The sequence below is a fragment of the Podarcis vaucheri genome, assembly GCF_965113315.1.
Source record: "Podarcis vaucheri genome assembly, chromosome: 7".
NCBI classification, from domain to species: domain Eukaryota; kingdom Metazoa; phylum Chordata; class Lepidosauria; order Squamata; family Lacertidae; genus Podarcis; species Podarcis vaucheri.
This window is the reverse complement of record NC_138765.1, coordinates 70,029,193-70,052,906: the sequence shown is the minus strand read 5'-3', so window position 1 is coordinate 70,052,906 and position 23,714 is coordinate 70,029,193. Positions and strand designations below refer to the sequence as shown.

At 46.0% G+C, this 23,714-nt stretch overlaps 1 long non-coding RNA gene across 1 annotated transcript in view; it reads left to right on the top strand.

Moving 5' to 3' along the window:
- The window catches only part of LOC309536472, an 81,657-nt gene that overhangs the window by 53,263 nt on the left and 4,680 nt on the right, over positions 1 to 23,714 (top strand). The gene's annotated exons all lie outside the window — the stretch shown is intronic.

The following is a 23,714-nucleotide window of genomic DNA, read 5'->3' as shown; positions in this document are numbered from 1 at the left end:
GGAATCGAACCCGGTTCACCAGATTATGAGTCCACCGCTCTTAACCACCACACCAGTGACCACTGTTGTGTGTATTTGTGCAATGCATTATGTAATGTCGTGAATAATTAGTGCCTGGAGTTGCTTGATTTCCTCTTCCCCCCTTGACACTTCAGTCTTGTCTATTTGAGGGGTGTGGTTTCGGGAAAGAGGGTATGGCAAGGAACTTCTGGACCCTCTTCAGAGACCAATACACAAGGAGCATGTGGTTGCAGAAGGATAACTTTGAGGGCTGGTCCCCTCCAGAGAATGGAGTAGATTGTGTCCCCAGCATCATATGCTGTGTGTGTGTGTGTGTGTGTGTGTGTGTTGCTTTCCTCCACACACACCTTTTTTCCATTCAGTGTTTTACATGAGCAATAAGTGAGTGCAAAACTATATCTGCCAATGTGACAGATAAGAAATAATGCATTTTTTTATTATTTTATTTTACAATCGTGCTCTGAATGAAGGCATGCCTTTACTTTTTCCCCCAGACTAAAAAAGAATATTGCTTAGAAGCCCCAAACTGGAAGACCTAGACCTACAGCCCAGAACAAATCCACGTTGTCATAACAACAAACAATGAATGGAAATGCAAATTCTGCTGCTCCCCCCCCCTTTGTTTTTTGTGATGGGAAGGCTGCGGAAAATGGAGAAATATGCTCTACAGAGATTGGGCTGGTTAGACTAGTGTGGCGATAATAGGCGTTGGTGGAATGCCTGGCGGGATAAAGAGGGTGATTTATGGGGCACCTAAAGCAAGAATTACATACGTTTAGAGGAAAAACTACCCAGCTACTTCAGTGCACTGGGTGAGCAGCAGGTTGGCTTGCTTTGAAACAGAATTAAGAATGTTTAGGCAAGGTTTCTGTCACCTGAATTTTTATTTTAAAGTTTTTTAGTTCAAGCTTCATAGTTGAGTTCAAGCTTCTTTTCCAGGCATGTTATGCCAGCACAACATATTTTGATGCCCTCACTCCCAAAACACACACACACAAAAATAAACATTCCATATATAGTTGATCACATACAGGAGCAGCCAAGTCGGACACTACTGAAAACAGGCCAGCATTTTCCACCTTGATTGTGTTGGTTTTAGTAATTTGGTTAAAGAATAAAAGGAGAAATCCCTGAGTTCCCAGAACCAGGTTTGTGGTAAGTAATCTTTGGTGAGAAAACCCTATCGGGGATTTAAAAATCAGAAAACTGCAGCAAAGGAAGGTGTGGAATTGCAGGCTGTTAGACCTTTAAAATACCCCCTTATAAGTTTCTGCCAAAGCTTCCCACTTCTCCTAGTGTAGGAAAAGTCCACATGCTTTGTAAGCTAAAAATCATTTCCTCGCAAGAGATCAGAGTCGTGTGATTTCCCACACAATCTAAAGCAAACTTGGTTCCTTGTCCTGGACACAAAACTCCGCCATTAACCAGACTGCACACTTCACGTTTTGCAATGCAGTTTCAGGTATTTTTTTTTGCATATAATTTACATGCATTTAGTTAAAGCGCAAAACATAAATCTACAAAGCAAACTAGCGATTGAGTATGTGGAAAACTGACATGGAATGGATATAGATGGCTTTGTCAATCCTTAAGACTGGTTAGTGCCATAGAAACCACAAGTTGCAAAACCTGTCAGAAAAGCCTATTACTGCTGATATACTGAATGCTTTGCTTCCAAGTCTCCCATTTGATCTCATTTTTTTCTGACTGCAGCTAAGGGCAGGAAGCTATGCATTTTTTTTAAATGTGCAATCCCCAGTATACTTTCGGCACTAGCATTAAAATGCTTTCCAATTATGATGACGTTGCAACGCCTTGATATCTAGGGCAAAAGCTTCATGCTCCTTTTATAATGGTGCCACGTGCTATATTAAATGGGGCGGGGTGGGAAATAGCTATTAGGATGTGAGATATGTTATCACAAGATTGCATTGATGCACTAGCAGATCATTTTTGTCAGCAATATAAACTTTATAAACATCACTTGCTTAAGTGCTGCCCTCTAATACCACCGTAATGTAATTTGTCGAGGCGGATGTTTGTGGCAAAGCTGGATTTTGCTGTGATGGTGCTGCCTTTGATATCAAAATCCTGTTGAATGTTGCTGGAGAGCTGTGCCTTGATATGGCATCAAATAAAAGTCCAAGGTCCCCAAGAAGGATTTAACAGCGAAGTTGACTGCTTCAACTTGAAGGATTATACAATTCCTCTCTCTCTCCTTTTTTCTCTGTTTTTTTTTTCCTGGATGCATGTGCATGTATAATTGTGGGACATCTGAGTCTGTACTGTGGGGTATCCCTGAACTACTTACTGCCTTTTTGGTTGCTTCCTTGCACGGTTTACTCCTTATTGCAGAGGTTTCCAAACTTTTTGAGTCCTTGGCTCCCTTGACCAACTACAGTGGTACCTCGGGTTACAGACACTTCAGGTTACAGATGCTTCAGGTTACAGACTCTGCTACGCCAGAAATAGTACCTCAGGTTAAGAACTTTGCTTCAGGATGAGAACAGAAATTGAGTGGCGGCAGCTGGAGGCCCCATTAGCTAAAGTGGTGTCTCAGGTTAAGAACAGTTTCAGGTTAAGAATGGACCTCCAGAACGAATTAAGTTCTTAACCCGAGGTACCACTGTACATTCTTTCTGCGGCACCCCTGTGAGGCTTGGGAGCCCAGTTATGTCACCCCTTGCCTGCAGAGCTGGCAGCCCCTTACCCCTTTTCGAACATCCTCTCTTGTGGAGTGTTCCCTTCACACACCCTCCAAGATTTCTCCAGTGAATTCCTCCCTCATCCCTATGCTAGATGCACCTCTGTGAGCCACCCTTGGCTAGCCACACCAACGGTTCGTTATCATTACTCACATATGTGAAGCATTGCTACTGAGAAATCCTCAAGCGTTGTCAGAGCCTCAGAGCTGCAGGTGCACGTTTGTTTATTTATTTATATTTTTAAAAAATAACAGTTTGGTAATGCAGTGGCTGAAGGCTTCATCCCTAATCCTTTGTTTGCCCTTGTTCTGTATCAATCACTGCAGCGAGTGGGAAAGCCATTGGTTTGATTAATGTGGAGGCATTGCTGTGAACAAGGTAAAACAATGCAGATGCCTGCCAGATTCTCCAATTGTCGCTCCAGTTTGATTAATCTGGAAGGGCAGAGGGAGCAAAAGATAAGCTGAGAGCCTGACACTGTACAACAGGGTGAAATGGGGATAGAATCATAGAATTATAGAGTTGGGAAGGGACACCAAGGGTTATCTAGTTCAACCCCCTGCAATGCAGGCTTCTCAAGCAAAGCATCTCAATTTTGCATGCAGTTTCAATATGAGAGCTGCCCACCACTGCCCCTCCATACTCCAAATCATGGCAAAATTAGCTGCAGGCAATGCAAAAGTCATGCAACGAGCTTCTGTTCCAAACATGGGTAGACCAACCTGGTGATATTATTTGGCAGCAGAAGTGATTTCCATTAAAAAAAATATCCATCAAGCACTCCTTCCTGCAAGGCACTTCCAGATTGTACTCCAAAACCAAATGAAAATATGGTAGACTAACCATATATATAGGTCCTATCAGAAATAATTGAGTTGCAATATATGGGAACCAACTTCCAAGCAGGAATGGGAGATAAGTGCAATTTGCCATTGTGCTGGATCATAACATAAACCAAGTGTGTTAAGATGGGGGTGTATCTAAAAAGAATTTACTCAGAGTAGACCTACTGAAAATAATAAACCAGTTAGTCCTGCGCATTAACTTCAGCGAGTCTGCTCTGAATAGGGCTAGCATTGGTTAGAAGCCATGTAATGTTCCACACTGGAGAGCCAGTGTGGTGTAGTGGTTAAGAGCGGTAGTCACGTAATCTGGGAAACCGGGTTCGTGTCTCCGCTCCTCCACATGCAGCTGCTGGGTGACCTTGGGCCAGTCACACTTCTGTGAAGTCTCTCAGCCCCACTCACCTCACAGAGTGTTTGTTGTGGGGGAGGAAGGGAAAGGAGAATGTTAGCCGCTTTGAGACTCCTGAAGGGGAGTGAAAGGCGGGATATCAAATCCAAACTCTTCTTCTTCTTCTTCTTCTACAAGTGTACACTCTCTGAGTCCCTGGGGTGTACAAGCCAACAAATGTACACTCTTTTGCACAAACATTTGTATTTGTTGTTCTTGGGTCTGTTGGAAGACACCCTGGAGATTATTGCAGAGCTGAATAACAGTGGAATGGACTACTTTAGAAGGTGGCAGACTCTCCTTCATTGGATGTTTTTCAACAGAGGTTAGATGGCCATCTGTCAGGGATTCTTTAGCTGTGATTCCTGCATTAGATTACCCTTTGGGTCCTTTCCAACTCTACACTTCTATTTTTCTTTCATTGAAAGAAAGGGTCTATATCATGTGCGTTTGCGTGTATCTTGCAGAACTTCAGCATGTGCAATTAAAGAAGCACATCAAAACATCGAAAGATGTAAAATAAGGGCCCCCCTTACGATAAAGGCAGCCTGCATCCTTTCCAAACTGATACCATCTAGGGCACCATCTGTACGCCGTCTGGTGCTGCATGCTGTAAACCTGCCTGGTGTCCATGTAATACACAGTCCTGAGAAAAGAAAATGTTGAAACTAGCAGTGTTGTGTTACCACAGGAGAACAGCTGAAACTGGAGATTACAGCCATGTCCAAGAGGCATGCTGTTGTTGTTGTCATCCATCTGTCCCAAGAGACAATGGAGTGTGCCACTGGGGTGCAGTCAAGCTGCAGCACTGGAGTGACCTGCCTGGGGCGCAGGAGTGCCAGCTTGGCTCCACAACTGTGGGTGCACTGCCCAGGGCTGTAGGTGCTATGTAGCGTGCATGGCTGTGGTGCCAAAATTTGTATGGGGAATTTTGTGGGCTTTGGGGAGCTGACACCTATGCTGGGGCACAAGCCTGGGCTGTGTGAATTGAAGTTCTGGGCTGCCCAGATGACAAGACCTCCCTCTTGGCTTTGCTGGTGTGGTTCAAAGGAAAGCAGAGCAATACATTTGGCATAAGCTTGGCTGCAGGAGTTGCTGGAAGGGGTATAAAGATGGGTGGGGTATAAATAATAAATTTGTTGTTGTTGTTATCCAACCATCTTAGCAACTGTACTCCACATTTGTATAGGGTTTACTGCTCAGCCTTTTCTGCTGCTGAAGATAGCCCACTGGCCTGCAAGGCAGTGGAAGTGTAGGACAAGAGTTGTCCTCCTAGATAAGCTGCCTTCCCAGATTGACAAGCCCCATCTGCCCCTCACTTCCCTCTACATCATGTGCAGAAACCACCTTCTTGACTGTTAGACCCTGTTGGTCTCATCTGTTCAGTCTGCCAGAGCTTGTCTTCACATGCAGAGGTAGCCCCTAATTCTCTGAGGTTCTGAGACCCATCAGCTACCTTCACCTGGTTCAGCTGGCCAGTCAAAGCCGTTCCCAAGGTGTGGCTGATGCTGCATGCTGACAGTTCCTAGGAGCCACAGTTGAGAACTGAGTGCAGGGTGGAGATCAAAAGTGGACAAACTACCCCAGAAGGAGCAGAGGTACTACCCCTCCCCTAACACCCCATGCACACCAAGAGACATATTAAAAAAGGGGGGGGGGTGAATCCAAAAGTGGAATCTGAAGCAAAGTGTTGCAGTGTGGAGTGCTTCCGATGGCAGTGAAATCTTACACTGAGACAGACAATTTGTCCTTGTAGGTCAATATTCTGCACAGACTGGCAGAGGTCCTCTGGAGTCTCAGTGAGAGAAGCATCGAAACCAGACTGGTCCAGTTGATAAATAACAGCAGGAGGAAGCTGCTCAGAGCTGTTTGAGGCTCAACCTGGGCTTGCTCAGGTGATGGAGTGAGACTCATAATGTAGATGCTTCCGGGCACCCTGCGCATGAGGTGTGGTGAGGTGGTTGTCTCGAGATAGCAGGCTTCAAACAGCTCAGAGAAGTGGTATCGTTGTGCACCAACGTAACCATGCACCGCCCACTCTTCTTTGGGCTTTTTTCACTCCTCAGGCTGCCTCCATGCAGTAGTGGCAGAGGATAATATGGTGCAGGGAGGCATTTTTAGTTCTGCATTGAGCGGCAAGACAACACGAGCAGGCCCTGGATCAGGGGTCAGCAAACTTTTTCAGCAGGGGGCTGGTCCACTGTCCCTGAGCCAGTGTGGTGTAGTGGTTAAGAGGGATAGACTCGTAATCTGGTGAACCGGGTTCGCATCTCCGCTTCTCCACATGCAGCTGCTGGGTGACCTTGGGCTAGTCACACTTCTCTGAAGTCTCTCAGCCTCACTCACCTCACATAGTGTTTGTTGTGGTGGAGGAAGGGAAAGGAGAAAGTTAGCCGCTTTGAGACTCCTTTGGGTAGTGATAAAGCGGGATATCAAATCCAAACTCTTCTTCTTCTCTTCTTCCCTCAGACCTTGTGTGGGGCAGGACTATATTGGGGTGGTGGTGAACGAATTCCTATGCCCCACAAATAACCCAGAGATGCATTTTAAATAAAAGGACACATTCTACTCATGTAAAAACAGCTGATTCCCGGACCGTCCTCAGGCCGGATTTAGAAGGTGATTGGATTGGGCTGGATCCAGCCCCCAGGCCTTAGTTTGCCTCCCCATGCCCTGGGTGCTACTTGGAGCTGTCCAAGGTACTGCCTCCCTTGAATGATTGGTTTTGGGGAGCTTGACCTCTGTTTGTTTGACCATATCTGGACCTTCCCTCTGCTTTGTATTAGCTTGACCTGCCGGACCATGTCCTCTCTTTGGACTTAATTTTGCTTCCTTAGATCCTGAATTGGGATGAATGGCATGGGACCTTGTATCCTTTAGCTTATGCTTGCACTTGAAACAACCTGGAACTGCTGAGAAGGATGGAAATGAATTCATATACCAATAAAGGGACAGAAAGGGTGGAATGAGGAGCATCTCTGGCCTTTGAATGTTTGTGAATATCCGGCGGTATTATAAAAGTGGTTTGGGAAGATGTGTGATATACCCCCTCCTTCTCCTTTTTTTTATTACTATTGACTAAAAAAAAATCCTAAGGCTACACAGAAGAGATTCCTGCTTCTTCTGTGGTGCTGCACAGCTCTCTACCACATATTTGATCCAGGACCTTTAATAATTAAAATCCTCAGCCATAGTAGCTGAGGCCCCAGGAGAATGAAACGTTATTTGCTCTTGCCTCCAGCACAATGCAGAAGTTCAAAAACCCTATAGTTTACAGAGGACTGTATATAACCCAGATGCAATAAAACCAATCATAAAATTCAAAGCCAGCCTTATTAACTTGCACCTAATAAATTGTGCTATCTGTAAGGTGTGGTGCTTTGGGCTGAACGGCAGAAGGAGATGGTATTCTTCCTTTCCTTTTTCTTGCTTTTGCGAAGGGAGAGTCTCATTTTTTGTCACAACGGACCCCAATAAGTTGAAGGGTTTTGTTTGTTTTAAATAACCTAGGAGTTAAGAATTATTTGAGAGTGATCAGTGGGACCTGCGGGAAAATGTGTTGTGTTGTGTTGTGTTGTGTGACACCCATAGCTCACTATGACTCTGTGTCTTAGTTTCTTTCCCTGCCACACTATTCTTATTCCTTCCATCTCTTTCCCCTGCTGTTCTTATTTTTCCTTTCTCTCTTGTTCCTTTTGCTGGTGCTCAGTCTAGCATTTCTCACTGCCTCAAGTGTTTGTCTCTCCCTCCCTTTCCCTCCCCCCGTCATAGTAAACATGACTGCATCAAGGTGGCTTTACTTTCTGGCTTTATTTTTTGAAGTGTGTAGCATTGCTTTCCTGACACACACATGTGGAAAACCACCAAAAAACCTCCTGATAAAAATCATACATGCAATCTCACCAAGATCGCATTTTCTTTTCTTGCGGTGCTTTGCCAGTGCAAAACCACACACGTGTGCATCACTAAAAGGCAGCGCCTAAAGAATCACGAGAAAATAATGCATAATGATTCCACCCAGGTTCTTTGTTGCAGTGTTTTTATCGATATGCACACAAACACTGGTAACGTTGCCACAGTATGCCATTTTTTTTTCTTTTTAAAAAGAAAAGACAAGGAAGGTTCAGTCTAAAAAAACCACAACAAGGTAGAATGACATTTTTCCCTGGTGAAAAAAGATCCATATGAAAGTTCCAGCACTCAGTTCCATTTCAAACCAGCCAAACACTACTCTAGTTTATCAGAACTAGAATCCAAGGTACATTACAGGGTAATTGTCACGGTACTGTAAATTCATGAAAAATAAAGAGTAAATATAGAAAAAGTTTGTACATAAACATGCATAAACATGCCACAAACACAGCCACACACTTACATAAGCTCACCCCAACCCTCTTCTAGCAATTAGGTTTCAAAAGCCGTCTCCTTCCCCCATCATTTTTGCAGGCCTATTTTCCCCCTAATATATTTTTTATTGTTTTTCTCATCAACAGTACATTCATAGCATGCGACACGGGATCAGTGGTACGGAATCTGCAGTTGCCATTGAAAAGGTGCATTCACCTTCCCTCCATGGATGTGATCACGTACCCATGCATATGCAAAAATTCAGCTCGTGGGAGAACTTTCCATTGTGCCCAGCGTAATACTTCTTCCATGCATAAATGCAGTAGAAGGAGAAGGTGTTGCAGCCTGGGAGAGAAGGGTGATTTCATGGGATCATAGAATCGCAGCGTTGGAAGGGACCCCAAGGTTCATCTAATCCAACCCCCTGCAATGCAGGAATCTCAACTAGATCATACATGACAGGTGGCCACCCAACCTCTGATTAAAAACATCCAAGGAAGGAAGATGGCAGGGAAGGTAACTCGCAGGTACCTCTGTGGCCACGGGCACTGTCCATGGTGGCCAATATTCTAAGCACTCTTTCGAAATTTATTTGCATTGTCCTTTACAGAAGGGGCGCATGTTCTTTCCTGAGCCCTCCGCCGTGCGAAACCATAGAACAGCTGCTCAGCAAAGCAAACCTGGACGAAAACAGACATAAACAGAGACATTGATTTCTATGGAAACGCAAGTGGGGAAGAGATGGCAGGGAAGAGAGTGGGCTTTTGTTTTATCTCCTGCAAATGCCTCGAGGAGGTGTCAATATGCTTGGAAGAATCCGGCTGTTTCAGAGAAACACCGTCCCTCTAGTGGAACTTGCACACTGTTGGCTACAGCTCTTAGTTCCTTCAATTCACCTACCTCTTTTCCCTATGTGAAAGAAGAAGAAAGGGAAAGCTAGATGGTCAGTGGTACAGAAAACAAGTCATAGGAGCCAGGAAACTGACTTTCCCCCGAATTAGTCCAGTGGTCCATCTAGATCAGTATTGTTTACATTGGCTCTCCTTGGCTCTCCAGGGCCTCAGATGAGAGATATTCCCAGCCCTACCTGGAAGAGGTGCAGGGAATGGACTTTCAGCATGCAAAGTAGATGCTCTACCACCGAATAAGGAAATGATGAAGAAGTGAGTAAGCCTTAAGAAGAGGAGATGAAAGGGGAGATCTAGCTCAAATGTCTGAAGCTTTGCCAGATGGGGGAGACAGCTTCTTTAACTTCAGAGAGTAGGACTAGACCTAACAGGTGGAAATTAACCAGAAAGCAGATTTGAGCTAAATATTAAAAAGTCTAATCTTGGGTGTCTTTCAGGGGGTGGGGGGACCTGTCAAAGATGCTGTTGCTACAATGTTCTTCCGTTGACCAGGAGGATCAAATGACTAAGGGCCTTTCAAACTCTGTAATTCTATGGTATTGCATCACTGATATGCATATGGCCAAGCAAGGAATTTCCATGCAACTGATTCTTTTTCCATTGTGTTTTCTCAATACACATGTACATCAGTTACACAAAGGGGGACTGATATACAAGTGCACCGTGTTTGTGTAAAATGTCAAACACAGTTTTACATGATGCTGTATACAATTGCATCCAAATGGTTTTTCATGTGTGCAGAGGATTATTATTTTTTACAAAACACAATGCACAGGGACCCCTGTAAAGCTCCACACAAAGGCAATATTGATTCCTCAGTAGCAGTTCTACATCTGATTCTACTGTGATGTTTAAAAACAAGAATCACAGCAAATGTTCATAAAATATGTCGCTGTTTTGCAATTTGAGCTGGAATATACCCAAAGAGCAGACATTCTGAGTGGACCATGAATTTTCCTGTCCCTTCTGTCAGACTCCACTTAGCAGGTTTCAAAATCCACATGAGATGGATGAGATCAGGAGTTTAGCTGGGCCTATGGCCACCCACTATGTTTTCCATGACAGATCAGAGGTTTGGTCCTTGCTGTTTCCCGTATGCCCAGCTTTCTAACCACTGCAGCATGGGCAGGTTTCAGGCCAGTCAGATTTGCTTTGCTGGAATGCTACTAGGGATGATGATGAACAGTTGACAGTAGTTGGCCAGCAACACCTCACTTGATATTGTAGCTCCCCTGGGTTGCAGAATGGGTTGCAGGAGGGCAGATGAGCTCAATCAGCCATCAAACTACCCTTATGTACTTATTTGCAAAAGGAAAACAACCTTCTCAAGCTGGGGTGAATAATGCCACAAGATGGTGCCGACATTTTACTACTAATGGACTCTCAAGTGCCTGAACAGTCAGGGTAAGTCAGGGGCCAGTGTGCGTTTAGCTCCAGGAGACAAAGCTCGGAAATGTTTCTTAATTAACTTAACATCTGCCTGAGACTTTGCCTGTGCATTGTGATGATGCCGGGCCAGGCTATTAAAAAGCCACCATTGTGGCTGCCTCTTCATAATAGTGTTTCTCAGGTCACCTGGGCCAAGGCGTGCGTCCCTTTCCACACAATCTGGCCAGCTGGTCACCATGCTAATTAAAAGAGTCGCTGCTTGATTGTTGTGGGTAGCATCTTTTGTGAATTCTCTTCTCTCTCTCTCTCTCTCTCTCTCTCTCTCTCTCTCTCTCTCTCACACACACACACACACACACACACACACACACGTCTTCCTCTTAGAAAGGCTGCTTGGCTGGGTGCCACATCTCTCTGAGACATTTGCTTCAGCTGAGTGCCACCTCTTCTGAGATGTGTGGTGGGGTACCTCAGGCCAGGGACCCAAACGCAGTTCTCCAGTCCTCTCTCTCCAGCCCTCAGGCCACACCCTTCGCTGTCCCTGCTCCACACTCTCTTTCAGTGTGTTTCTTCTAACAGGCTTGTGCTCTCTAAATGTGATGGTGTGCTTCTTTCTTGACAGGATGGAGAGAAGTAGGGATGGTGTGTGGGGGGTGTGTGGGTGTGGTGTGGTGTGTAAACTTCTGGCCTTTGCCTGACTGTTTTTAGTTTTTAGACATTGTCCCTGGTGATGCCTCTGGCCATGGAGGCACAGTAGAACATAGGAGCCAACTCCGGGGGGCCATGGGTGCTTGGGCACCCACAATAATATAATTGAAGGGGCTGGGCACCAACAAAACTGCATCCAAGAGAGAAGCAGTTCAGCTTTGCCCTCAGCCAGTGAGCAAGGCACCCTTTTCTAGGGAGTGGGGCTCGGATGTGGAGGCAGAGTTGTGCAGGCACCCACAATCCTGAGAGTGAGACGGTCCCTTGGAGCAGAGCCATTATGGCTGGTAGTCTTATCCTCCTCTGCGAACTTGTCCAATTCTAGTTGGCCATCTCTGCCTCCTGAGGAAACAAGTTCCCTGGTTGAGCTCTGTGCTGTGTGAAGAAGGGTTTTCTTTTATTAACCTGAGTGCCCACACATCCCTGTTTCATCTCACTCTACACTGCCATACCACTGAAGAGAGAGAGAAAGAATTTTTCCATAGCCTCCCACCCAGCACAGGTTAAGAAGCCCCCAAGCAGTCTTGCAATTCCTAATAGTAAAGCTAATGGATTCATTTATTCTGGCAACCTCTCTCTCTTTCTCTCTGCTGGAACATTATGAATCACTCCTTGGGATTGCTGAATGGCACAGAGTCTCTCTCCCCATCCCACCCCCCGCCACCCTCTCTTAATATATGGCTCCACAATCAGCCAGTTTTCATTGCCAACGAGACCCTGCTTTTATGGGATTATTTCTCATTTATTCAAAATATTTGCTGCGGATTCAATGACACAATCCCATCGATCTGATAGTTGACATGGTTACATAAGGATGTGTTTTGCAGGAGTGGGAGGGGAACTGTAATGCAAGGAGACCAAAAAGGAGGGGGGGACTCTCTGTTGTCAGCCACAGTAATTTATTCTGCTGTATACAGAGCTCACATTCTCCACTGTAGTGCAGATCCGCCTTTGGAAAAAAACAAAATACAAAACAAATCAGCTGCAGAGCTTCAGCCCAGACCAGGGCTATTTTGGTGTGCCAGCTGTGGCATCTCCTGCACATAGATAGACTATGGCAATTGTTATCCATGCTCCAGTAACATCTAGGATGGGTTTTGACTGGGATTTGTGGTAATATGTCTTGCTGATATTCAGAGTGCTCTGTTGGGTTCTGGTTTGAAGAGCCGACTTAAAACCCTACAAGGCTTATAACTGAGATATCTGATGGGGCTCATCCTTTTGTGAAGTCCCTCCTAACTGAGATAAGGTGGATAACACCCAAAGAGCTTCCCACTACTGGTGTCTCATGTGTAGAATTCACTCCCGAGCGAGGCTCCCCTGATATTGCTACCCTTTTAAAATATGAATGTAAGAAGAGGCAGCGGGTGTCACGGTCCGGTTCATGGGCGATCGAAGTCCCAGCTGGGGACATCAGGACCAGGGGCAAGATGGCGGGGTGGGAGCAGGAATGGGAGTCCAGAAGTCAGGAGTCAGGGAGCCAAGAGTCTAAGGGTCAGAGAGCAGGGAGTCAAGAAGCCAAGAGTCCGAGGGTCAGGAAGCAAGGAGTCACAAAGTCAAGGATCCAAGGATCAAGAAGCAAGGAGTCAGGGGTCCGAGGATCAAGAAGCAAGGAGTCAAGGACCCAAACACAGCAAGGCAGGAAGCGTGTTGCTGTGGCAAAGAGCCAAAGGGAAATGCTGACCTTATATCCCTTCCCAGCTCTTGCCACCAGGTGCTGTGAGTTACCAATCGGCCTCACCTGTGCGGCCGCACCTTGCCTCTCCAGAACAAACTTAGGAAGGCCCCAATCCTGCAAAGTCCTATTGGTCACAGGGCCTGGCTCCTGCATGCACTCCTGACAGCGGGATCAGGCCAATGGCCCATCTAGTCCAGCCTCCTGTTCTCACAGCGGCCAATCAGATGCCTGTGGGAGCCCAGCAAGCAGGACTTGAGGCCAACAGCACCCTCCCCCTCCTGTCCTTTCCAGCTACTGGTATTCAGAATCATTGCTGCCTCCAACCATGGAAGTGGTGCATAGCCATTATGGCTAGTAGCCATTGATAGTCCTGTCCTCCATGAATTTGTCTAGTTCTCTTGTTCTCTTTTCAAGCCATCCACAATGGTGGCCCTCCTTGCCTCATGTGGGAGTGAGCTGCACAGTTTAACTGTACACTGTGTGATATCTAGGAGGCCTATCAACTATGAATTTGTGTCATCCTTTTTGGAAGCCGTTCAGACTTGAGGAATACCTTAATGCTATTGATAATACCATACAGTGGTACCGTGGGTTAAGTACTTAATTCGTTCCGGAGGTCCGTTCTTAACCTGAAACTGTTCTTAACCTCAAGCACCACTTTAGCTAATGGGGCCTCCTGCTGCCGCTGTGCTGCCAGAGCACGATTTCTGTTCTTATCCTGAAGCAAAGTTCTTAACATGAGGTACTATTTCTGGGTTAGCAGAGTCTGTAACCTGAAGCGTATGTAACCTGAAGCGTATGTAACCCGAGGTACCACTGTATTTTATACGATGATTCAACTTACCATTTTCACTTAAAATATGCACCTCTGCCTTATTTATTTTTTGATAATATTTTCTATTAATTTTCAATAACGTCTATTTGTGTTGACACATTACATGATTTACAGAGCTACAAGTGAGGCACTCAAACTATATCCTTGTTCTTCCTGCATGTGGCAATTATTCTGTCCGTTGTGTTTCTTCCTGTCCTTGTAAGATGTTATGTCTCTCTTTTCCCGGTTGTTGCTGTTCTCCATCATGCCTTGGGTGGAGCTGATATCCCATTGTTGTTTCAGAAATTTCTCCATTACTCCATCCTGTGCTTGGTTGTTTTGCAATTTTTTTTAAAAAAAAATCTTTTAATTGCAGCTGTTGTTAAATTTGCTTTATTTATTTATTTATTTTTGAACCAATAACGGCATTACAAAATTCGGAGAAGTCAGAAAACCAAATTAGGACCATGCTCCTACCTGCACATTAGTCATGCCGGACGTAGGGAGAAGTGACTCCCCATTAGGGCATCTGGTTGGCCGCTATGAGATGCTCGGTTAGATCTACGCCTTTGGCCTAATCCAGCACGGCTCTTCTTCTGTTCTTAATCTGGGAACTACAAAACAGCTTAGTATGCCAAAAAATGCAAGCCAACCTGGAGTCTAGTATTAACCTAATCCTGTATCTTGCACCACATAAGTCTCAGGCTGGAAAAGGAGCGAGGATGGAAATCTCCCATAGAAGCTTTGCAATTATTTTCAGATCTTCCAATGCTTTGGTGTTGCTTTGTCTTCTTGGCTGCCAGATCCATTTCAAATCCAGGTTTTAGTAAAAGCAAAACCAGTGCAGTGTAGTGATTAGAGTGTCTGACTTTGACCTGGGAGACCAGGGTTCAAATGCAGCTCACAGGGTCACCTTGGGCCAGTCACTGCCTCTCAGCCTTGGTTGTTGTGAGGATTAAACGATGAGCAGAACCGTGTTTGCTATCCTGAGTCCCTTGGAGGAAAAGATAGTGTTTTAATGTAATGTAAATACTGCCTTTCTGTAATGTTTTATCCATGTACGTTGGCAACCTCGGAACACAAAGGCAATGCAATATTGAAAAGCTGTGGTGAATTATGCATGTTATAGAAAACTAAGCAATGGTTCGACTGAACAGTCTGTTCCACTTTGGAAACCAGGTAATTCTAACATCTGGTAAGAAATTTGGGTGAGGATTTCAGAGGTATCCTGGAGGTTAGAAATTTGCATAGCTGGTATAATGTGCTCTCTAGCTTCAGTGTATTCTCCAGAGGGCCACATTGTCTTATGGGCCACCTTCCAGGGGCCACTTTCCAGTTGTGGGAAGAACCAGATGCAAAAGTGAATGGAGCAATGGATGTGGCTCACTTTTGTAAGAAGGCTACATTTTAGGTGTGCAGTAGAAGACGGGTGGTGCTGTGGGTTAAACCACTGAGCCTAGGACTTGCCGATTAGAAGGTCGGCCATTCGAATCCCTGCAACAGGGAGAGCTCCCGTTGCTCGGCCCTAGCTCCTGCCAACCTAGCAGTTCAAAAGCACATCAAAGTGCAAGTAGATAAATAGGTACCACTTTGGTGGGAAGGTAAACGGTGTTTCCGTGCGCTGCTCTGGTTCGCCAGAAGCGGCTTAGTCATGCTGGCCACATGACCCGGAAGCTGTACACTGGCTCCCTCGGCCAATAAAGCGAGATGAGCACTGCAACCCTAGAGTCGGTCACGACTGGACCTAATGGTCAGGAGTCCCTTTACCTTTACCTAGAGCAGTGTTTCCCAACCGGTGTTCCGCGGCACACGAGTGTGCCGTGAGACATCGGCTGGTGTGCCGCGAGATACCTGGAGGGAGGCGGGCGAGTCGGGCGGCGAGAGGCGGGGCGGCGGCGGCGAGGAGAGGTCGCGCCTCCTGCTGCTGCCTGGCGCTCCTCCTCGCAGCCGGCAGCGCTGCCTGGGCGCCTCCGCGCGACTCTGCCTCGCTGGGTTTGGTCTCCCAGCAGAGACGGGTCACACGCGCCCCTCCCTCCCTCCCTCAGCCTGCGCGGAGGGAGAGCCAGAGAGAGGCATCGCTCCTGCGCTCCGAGGCGGATTGAGCGCAGCTGAGAGGAGCTGCCGAGGGAAAAAACTTTCACTTTTGTGCGTCCCTCCCGGCGTGACGCTGCGCGCTGACGTCACGGGGCGGGGCTTTAATGGTGGTGTGCCGCGAGATTTTTTTTCAGTAAACAGGTGTGCCGTTGCCCAAAAACGTTTGGGAAACACTGACCTAGAGGACGATACACACAAACACATTCACCTCTCCATGCTCCATCCAGCCATTGCTATAATTTGAGGACATGTTCCAGGCAGATAAAAGCATTTGAGCAGAACTTGGGAGATAGATGATAGATAGATAGATAGATAGATAGATAGATAGATGATAGATAGATAGATAGATGATAGATGATAGATAGATAGATAGATAGATAGATATAGATAGGATCCCCATGGCCAATTAGAGAGGTTGGGGAGGGGGAATATTCAGCCCCTAGGCCTGATAATTCCCCAACCTTGGTTTACAAGAACAGTTCTGTTGTTATTCAAAAGACATCAGTCTGGCTCATTTTATTTTTAATTTTTTTTGCTTTTGTTTTGAACTAAGACCCAAGTCTGGAGGAAAATCCTTTCTGGGCTAACCACATTATAATTGAAGCTCTGTGGTTCAGGTTTCCCTGCCTCTTTAATGGGTTCTTAAGCATTTTGTGTTTTACTCAAGTAGGTTTCAGGCATAAATTATGAATTTCCTGGTGAACCATTAACTGCTCTGCATCTTTTACCAGTCAACATGTTGGCTATTTAAAGAGAATTTTAAAACAAGACAAAAACAAAAAAAGGAGGTTCTCTGGTAAACATTAGACTGGTTGGTGGTGTAAATGTTACAGGTTTTAGTTATCCACTCTCTCATGGGTGGTGTTCTCATCTCCCCCCCCCCCCAGTATTGACAAATAATAATTCCGGCAGCAGTTAAGAGACGCTGCATGCATTCCCTGTCCTCTATTAGTACAGTTTAGTTAACATATCTGAATAGTAAAATAGTAGAATTTGTGTGATTTTGAGAGAAAATACTTCACCCAAAAGCATTTTAGAATATGCATTCAAGAGCAAACTTTTGTGCCTTTTAAAAAGTGGATTAATGAAGAAGCTGGGCAAAATGGAATAATGATTCCATTTGCACATCCCAAAGTGGCATGGGCTACAAATAGACTGATCTGTCCACAGCGGCGTAGCGTGCGTTCTCAGCACCCGGGGCAACGCAAGTAATTTGCGCCCCCTAACCCGGGGCAAGGCAAGTAATTTGCGCCCCCCCTAACCCGCGAGTTGCCGCTGGCACTGCCGCCCAAACGACGCCGCTTGCCCGGAGGAGGAGGGGGGCAGAGAGGCGAGGAAAATGCAACTGCCCAGCAGCTGCAGCAGCACCGGCGGAGGCGGGGCTGTGAAGAGGGGCTGCCTGGCGCGTCCTCCATGGCGAGCGCTGAGAGCCGCTGCCTGCCGGACGCCTTCAGCCCGGACACGCGCACAGCTCGGCGGTTCCGCGAGACATGCGGCTCCGCTACAGCCTACGCCCGAGGCTCTTCGGCGACTCCGGAGGCAGCGAGCGCGCCCCCCCCCAGATGTTGTGCCCGGTGCGGCCGGCACCCCTGGCACCCCCCACGCTACGCCACTGTCTGTCCATTCCTGTTTCAATCAAACATATTACATACAAAATGTAGGGAAGGGCGTCATTCCACCAGCACCCCTCCGTACTGGGTTATTAGACTACCAACCCCAAGGCAAAATTCCTTCCAGACCCTAAACTTCACTCTCTGCAGGAGCATGAACTCTCTGGCACTTCAGTGTTGCTGCTCCCATGCTTGAAAGGAAAAGCTCGCAGGTTTCCCGTGCCCCTCAAGTGATGGGGGATAAGGCAGTTGTCAGGGTAACCACAGGTATTTATTTCAAGACGAGCTGCGCAGACAGAAGGGTGAAATTCTGAGTCACGGCACTTGCCTGGAGAGGTAAGGTGCAGCTTGAAAGAGCCAGTCGCTTGTTATGTGCCAAAGAGGCTCCCTATATGGCATGAAATGGTAAGCTGTGAAAAAGGGGGAAAGAGGGAGCTCTGTTATTTCTACCCAATGGGCTTTTTAAAAACCTCTGCTGTGCAATCAGTGTCACTCTATTTCAACAAATAGGGGAGTCTGGCCTTGGATGTTTCCAAGCAGTGTTAGAAACTGAGATATGAAAGCTAGGAGCTAAATGGCACCTTAAACCTAGGTTGTGAGCGCAACAATGGAATGTCTAGGCACGCTTTTTTTATAGGAAGAATACAAAGCTGAAAATGAATGAACTGCAGCTAAAATATTATGTTCATTTTTCAAATGGTCTAGTCCTTCCCCTGCCCACCCCCCTAATATTCTTCAGAGGGTCTCTTCTCCAGTCTTCAGAGAGTAGCTGAAGGTTGGGAGGCAGAAAAAGGCCCTCCTTTCCTCCCACTCTGCAGTTTTAATCTGAAATCTTAGGCGCAGTACTGCGCCCAGAGCTCAGAAACTGCTCGCGCTAATGAAATTCCCTGCAGCAAAATGCGCCTAGAACAATGGGAGTTTTGAACGCTGCTTCCAAGTCCTGAAGGGATTGGTGTGAATGGTATGTTACTCTGGTGGAATGGTGGGGCAGAGGAAGTATTAGCCCCATGGCATGCTGGACTGGTCAAGAAGGAGTTAAATTAGCATGACACATTCCTTCTGACAGCATGGAGATCTGAAGGGGTTCCAGTACCATAACGTTTTGCAATTATTGCATCATAGAACTGTAAGACTTGAGAATTCCATTAGCGCTCACCACATTGTACTGCTGGTTCCCATCTTGTAAAGCCTGTAAATTCTTTACATGTGTGTTGCTGCCTGCCCTGTGTTTGATTATTCCTACTTACCTGCAAACCTTTAGATATCACTCATTTCGTTAATTCCGGCCCATTTCAGCATTCTGTCAAGATCATCTTCAATCCTGCTTCTGTCCTCTCTAAGAGTTTAGCTACCACACCTGGAATGGTGCTATAAATAGGTTAAGCAACACTACGGTGGAACCAATGGATTCAAAATACAAGGAGATTCTGACTAAACATCAGGAAGAACTTCTCTCTTTTTTTGGTTAAATGTTTTATTGAGCATTTTCAACATAAGATACAGTGGTGCCTCGCAAGACGAAATTAATCCGTTCCGCGAGTCTCTTCGTCTTGCGGTTTTTTCGTCTTGCGAAGCACGGCTATTAGCGGCTTAGCGGCTATTAATGGCTTAGCGGCTTAGCGGCTATTAACGGCTTAGTGGCTTTAAGAAAAAGGAAACAAACTCGCAAGAACTCGCAAGACGTTTCGTCTTGCGAAGCAAGCCCCTAGGGAAATTCGTCTTGCGGAAAGACTCAAAAAACGGAAAACTCTTTCGTCTTGCGCGTTTTTCGTCTTGCGAGGCATTCGTCTTGCGAGGTACCACTGTACAACAAAAGCCAAAGTAACCAAAAAAAGAAAAAGATGCAGAAAAGCCAAAATAAGAGGAAAAACAAAAAAATAAAGAGGCAACAGAGAGAAGAAGAAATAGATATAAAAACCCTCTATCACAATTGTATCATATATTTTATCCATATTCAGAAAAGTAGACCTTCCCAGCTCTCAGCTGGGAACTTCTGTTTCTTCCCCATATCTCCCACTCTTGGGGAACTTTTCTGGAAGAGCTTTCTGATGGGAAGAGCTGTTTGACAGTGGAATGGACTTGGAAGGTTATGGACTCTCCTTTGTTAGGGGCTTTTATACAGAGGACAAGAATGGATGGCCATCTTTCGGGGATTCTACAGCTGTGATTCCTGAATTGCAAGGAGTTGCTGACCCTTGGGATCCCTTCCATCTATGATTCTATGAACCCAGAGGTATCTCATGCCACAGTTCCCTAAGGCCATGGGAAGCCATTGATTAGCACTCTTTGGATAGGTCACACCTGACTGGCGCCATCTAGCTAGTACCGTATTTTTCACTCTATAAGACGCACTTTTCCCCCTCCAAAAATTAAGGGGAAATGTGTGTACGTCTTATGGAGCAAATGCAGGCTCCGGAGGCTTCGTGTTGCTTTCGCTGAAGCCAGGAGAGCAAGGGGGATTGGTGCGCGCTGATCCCTCTTGCTCTCCTGGCTTCGCTTTGCTGGAGAGGCGCTGCACAGCTTTCCCTCTCTGCGCAGAAGCGGGAGGAGAAATGGAAGGGGCTCCATTTCTCCTGCCACTTCGCTGAAGGGGTGCTATGCAGAGAGGGAGAGATTTTTTTTTCTTGTTCTCACCCTCTAAAACTAGGTGCGTCCTATGGTTGGGTGCGTCCTATAGAGCGAAAAATACCGTATTTTGCCAGTGTGGCAACAAAAATATAATAGGGAATCTTGTTGAAATTGGGAGTCTTTCCCAGCCCCCCCCCCCAGGGATGCCAGTACAGGAAAGCTTGCATCCAATTATTTTCTACTCATAGTAGACCCATTAACAGTTATCAATATGACTAATTCAGGTCTGTTAAGGTCAGTGCTCTACTCTTCGTAGAACTTCATTGGATGCAGTTCAAAGCATATGCTCTGCTTTTGAGGTATGGGCCTTAGACTGAGTCAGACCATTGGTTTGTCTGCCTCAGTATTGTCTACATGGATTGGCAGTGACTCTCCTGGGTTCCCGGCTCCCATGTCTCTCCCAGCCCTTCCTGGAGATGTCTGGGATTGAACGTGGGACGTTCTGCATGCAAATATTACCAGGCTAGGGCCATTTCTCAAAGAGTCCGTCTCTCCTCCAGTTAGACCCCATGCAAACATGGAGAAATAATTAGCTACCTGTGAGGAACACTAGATGATAAGGGGTGAGGGGAGAGCAGAGGCTGTTGCAAAGACACAACACCCTGTGGGTGCTTTGGGAACCCTTAATTATGTAATTGCTTCTGTTTCTTGTAAGGCTTCTGCAACTCTCTTGCAGCATGCTGGCATCTCCCATGAGAATGACTGCAAAATATATAGAGAGAGGGAGAACACTCTGGCAGACTTTGAACATGATGACTTGGATATCTTTTGGACACGCTCTAGTTCCAACATCCATTTATCTCTTCCAGTGATTGCATGGAATTTTATGAGCTGTGTTATTTGCGAGGTCTGATAAGGTTAGCACAGCAGCCCTTCGGAGGTCTTCATTTCCTTCCAGGCTGCAAAACTGTATTCCTTACAGTGTTTCTCAACCTGTGGGTCCCCCAGATGTTGGACTATAACTCCCATCATCCCTGAACTCTGGCCTTGCTAGCTAGGGGTGATGGGAGTTGTGGTTCAACAACATTTGGGGACCCACAGGTTGAGGAAGGAAGGAAGGAAGGAAGGAAGGAAGGAAGGAAGGAAGGAAGGGGAGGAGGAGGAGGGAAGGAAGGAAGGAAGGAGAATCCTAGCAGATCCACAACAGGCTGGATTTAAAACACAATTAATTTTAGACACAATTAATTTGCTGATGAGGGCCAATCATCCAACATCTGTCAAATGAAGGTGCAAAGCTGTTGGCAATGGTGTGCAGATATCATTTTTGATGTCTAAGCAGAGGCTGGGCATCACTCTGTTGGGGACACTCTAGCTCAGCATTTCCTGCATTAAGCAGTCATGGAACAAGATGACCTTCAAGGCGCGCGCGCACACACACACACACACACACACCATCTCTATGTTTCTGCCATTTTCTTCTAATCGGCAGCAACTTTAGGTGCTGAAATGTGAAATGAAATACAAAAACTTTTAAAAGGGGGAGGAATTGGAAAGTTTGTAGTTTGGGGGCAGGGTGGGGGCATACACATCATAAGTATTATGCAAGGGTCAGTTCTGATTGGTTTGTATATTACTGTATTTTTTGCTCTATAAGTCTCACTTTTTCCCTTCTAAAAAATAAGGGGAAATGTGTGTGTGTCTTATGGAGCGAATGCAGGCTGCGCAGCTATCAGAGAAGCCAGAACAGCAAGAGGGATTGCTGCTTTCACTGTGCAGCGATCCCTCTTGGTGTTCTGGCTTCTGAGATTCAGAATATTTTTTTTCTTGTTTTCCTCCTCCAAAAACTAGGTACGTCTTGTGGTCTGGTGCATCTTATAGAGCGAAAAATACAGTATTTCCCTTTTCTTTCTGTGTGCGTCATGATCCCATTGCCTAGTACCATTGTTACTCCAAGGAAGCCTTAGGCAACTCACAAATCACCCTGGTCAGGGACGAGACCTTTTTATTAGGGATGGGTGAATGTGTTGATTTTGGGGTCACTTTTTCCACTCAGGTTCAGTTCTCCACAGTCCTACATGAGTTTGATGTATCTAATTTAAAACCTCTCACTCAAGGGCATAGCTTACTATGAAGCAAGATGGATGTGTTGTCTAACTCTGCACTCCCTATAGAGGTTTACATATCTCTAAAAATAGCATTTTATCTCATGGCAAGAAAAACCCCATACATGGTTCTTAACAGGGGACATGACAGGGAATGCACTGAGGACAAAGCGGAACCCTAAAGCAGAGGATGTACTTTCAACAGATGGGAAAGTCTCTCTGACATCCTTAGCAATGATGAAGTAAATCTGGTGCTTGGAGGACCTAAAAGCCATAAGACAGGAAAGTTAACATCTGGCACACAGGACGGTGCTGATCTTGCAGATCAATTATCACTAATGAGAAAAGCATTCGTAAATTACTCCAATGCTGCTCCTGCCCTATAAACCACTCTTTAAGGGATTTTTACACAGAAGTGAGAGATGGCACCAAAATGGCTAATGAGGCCCTAGATCCCAGCCTAAAACAGCAACCTCGGGTTGATGGAGTAAAATGGCAGTTTGTGACTTGAGAATCCATGTGGATGAGCAGGAAAATTAGGCACGGAGGGCGATCATTCACTTTAGAGGGGTCCTTCCCTTAGCAGGAAACCTGGTGAGATTTTAATATGACAGAATAGATAATGATCAGTCCCCCCCCCTCTGATACAGAGCGTGTTTTAAGAGTCTTGGGTCCCAGGACACAAAGTGGCAGGAATAACACATTTCTCATAACTGAGTTTTCCACCTCAGTAAAAGAAAACATATACATTGCCCTTTGCAACCTCCAGACCATCAGCTATAACAACACTTCTGTGAGGACTTATGTCCAGAAATGTTAGGTAAGGATATGGTTTTATGTCTAGTGGTAGTGGTCAGATTGGAGCTAGCACAACAGAAGGCCCTCAGAGCTGAATCTCGGTATTTGAGCTGAACAATATGGGTGGAGATGCTCCTTCAGGTATACTGGGCTGAGGCCATTTAGAGCTTTAAAGGTCAGCACCAACACTTTGAAATGTGCTCGGAATTGTAATAGTAGCCAGTGTATATACTTTAGGACGGGTGTTATATGGTCCCAGCAGTTGCTCTCAGTCGCCAGTCTAACTGCCACTTTCTGGATTAGTTGTAGTAATCAAAGGTAGCCCCACGTAGAGCGCATTGCAGTAGTCCAAGCGGGAGATAACCAGAGCATGCACAACTCTGGTGAGACAGTCTGCAGGCAGATAGGATCTCAGCCTGCATACCAGATGGAGCTGGTAGACAGCTGCCCTGGACACAGAATTAACCTCTGTCTCCATGGACAGCTGTGAGTCCCAAATGACCCCCAGGCTGTGAACCTGTTATTTCAGTTACCTCATTCAGGACCAGGAAATCCCCCACACCCGCCTGCCTCCTGTCCCCCCAAAACAGTCAGGATTCAACCTCAATCTGTTAACCACCATCCATCCTCCAGCAATTATGTGATTACTTATTGTAAACTGTATGTGATCCTTGTATAGGAAGGGCAGTACAATGGTACCACGGTTTACAAACGTAATCCGTTCTGGAAGTCCATTCTTAAA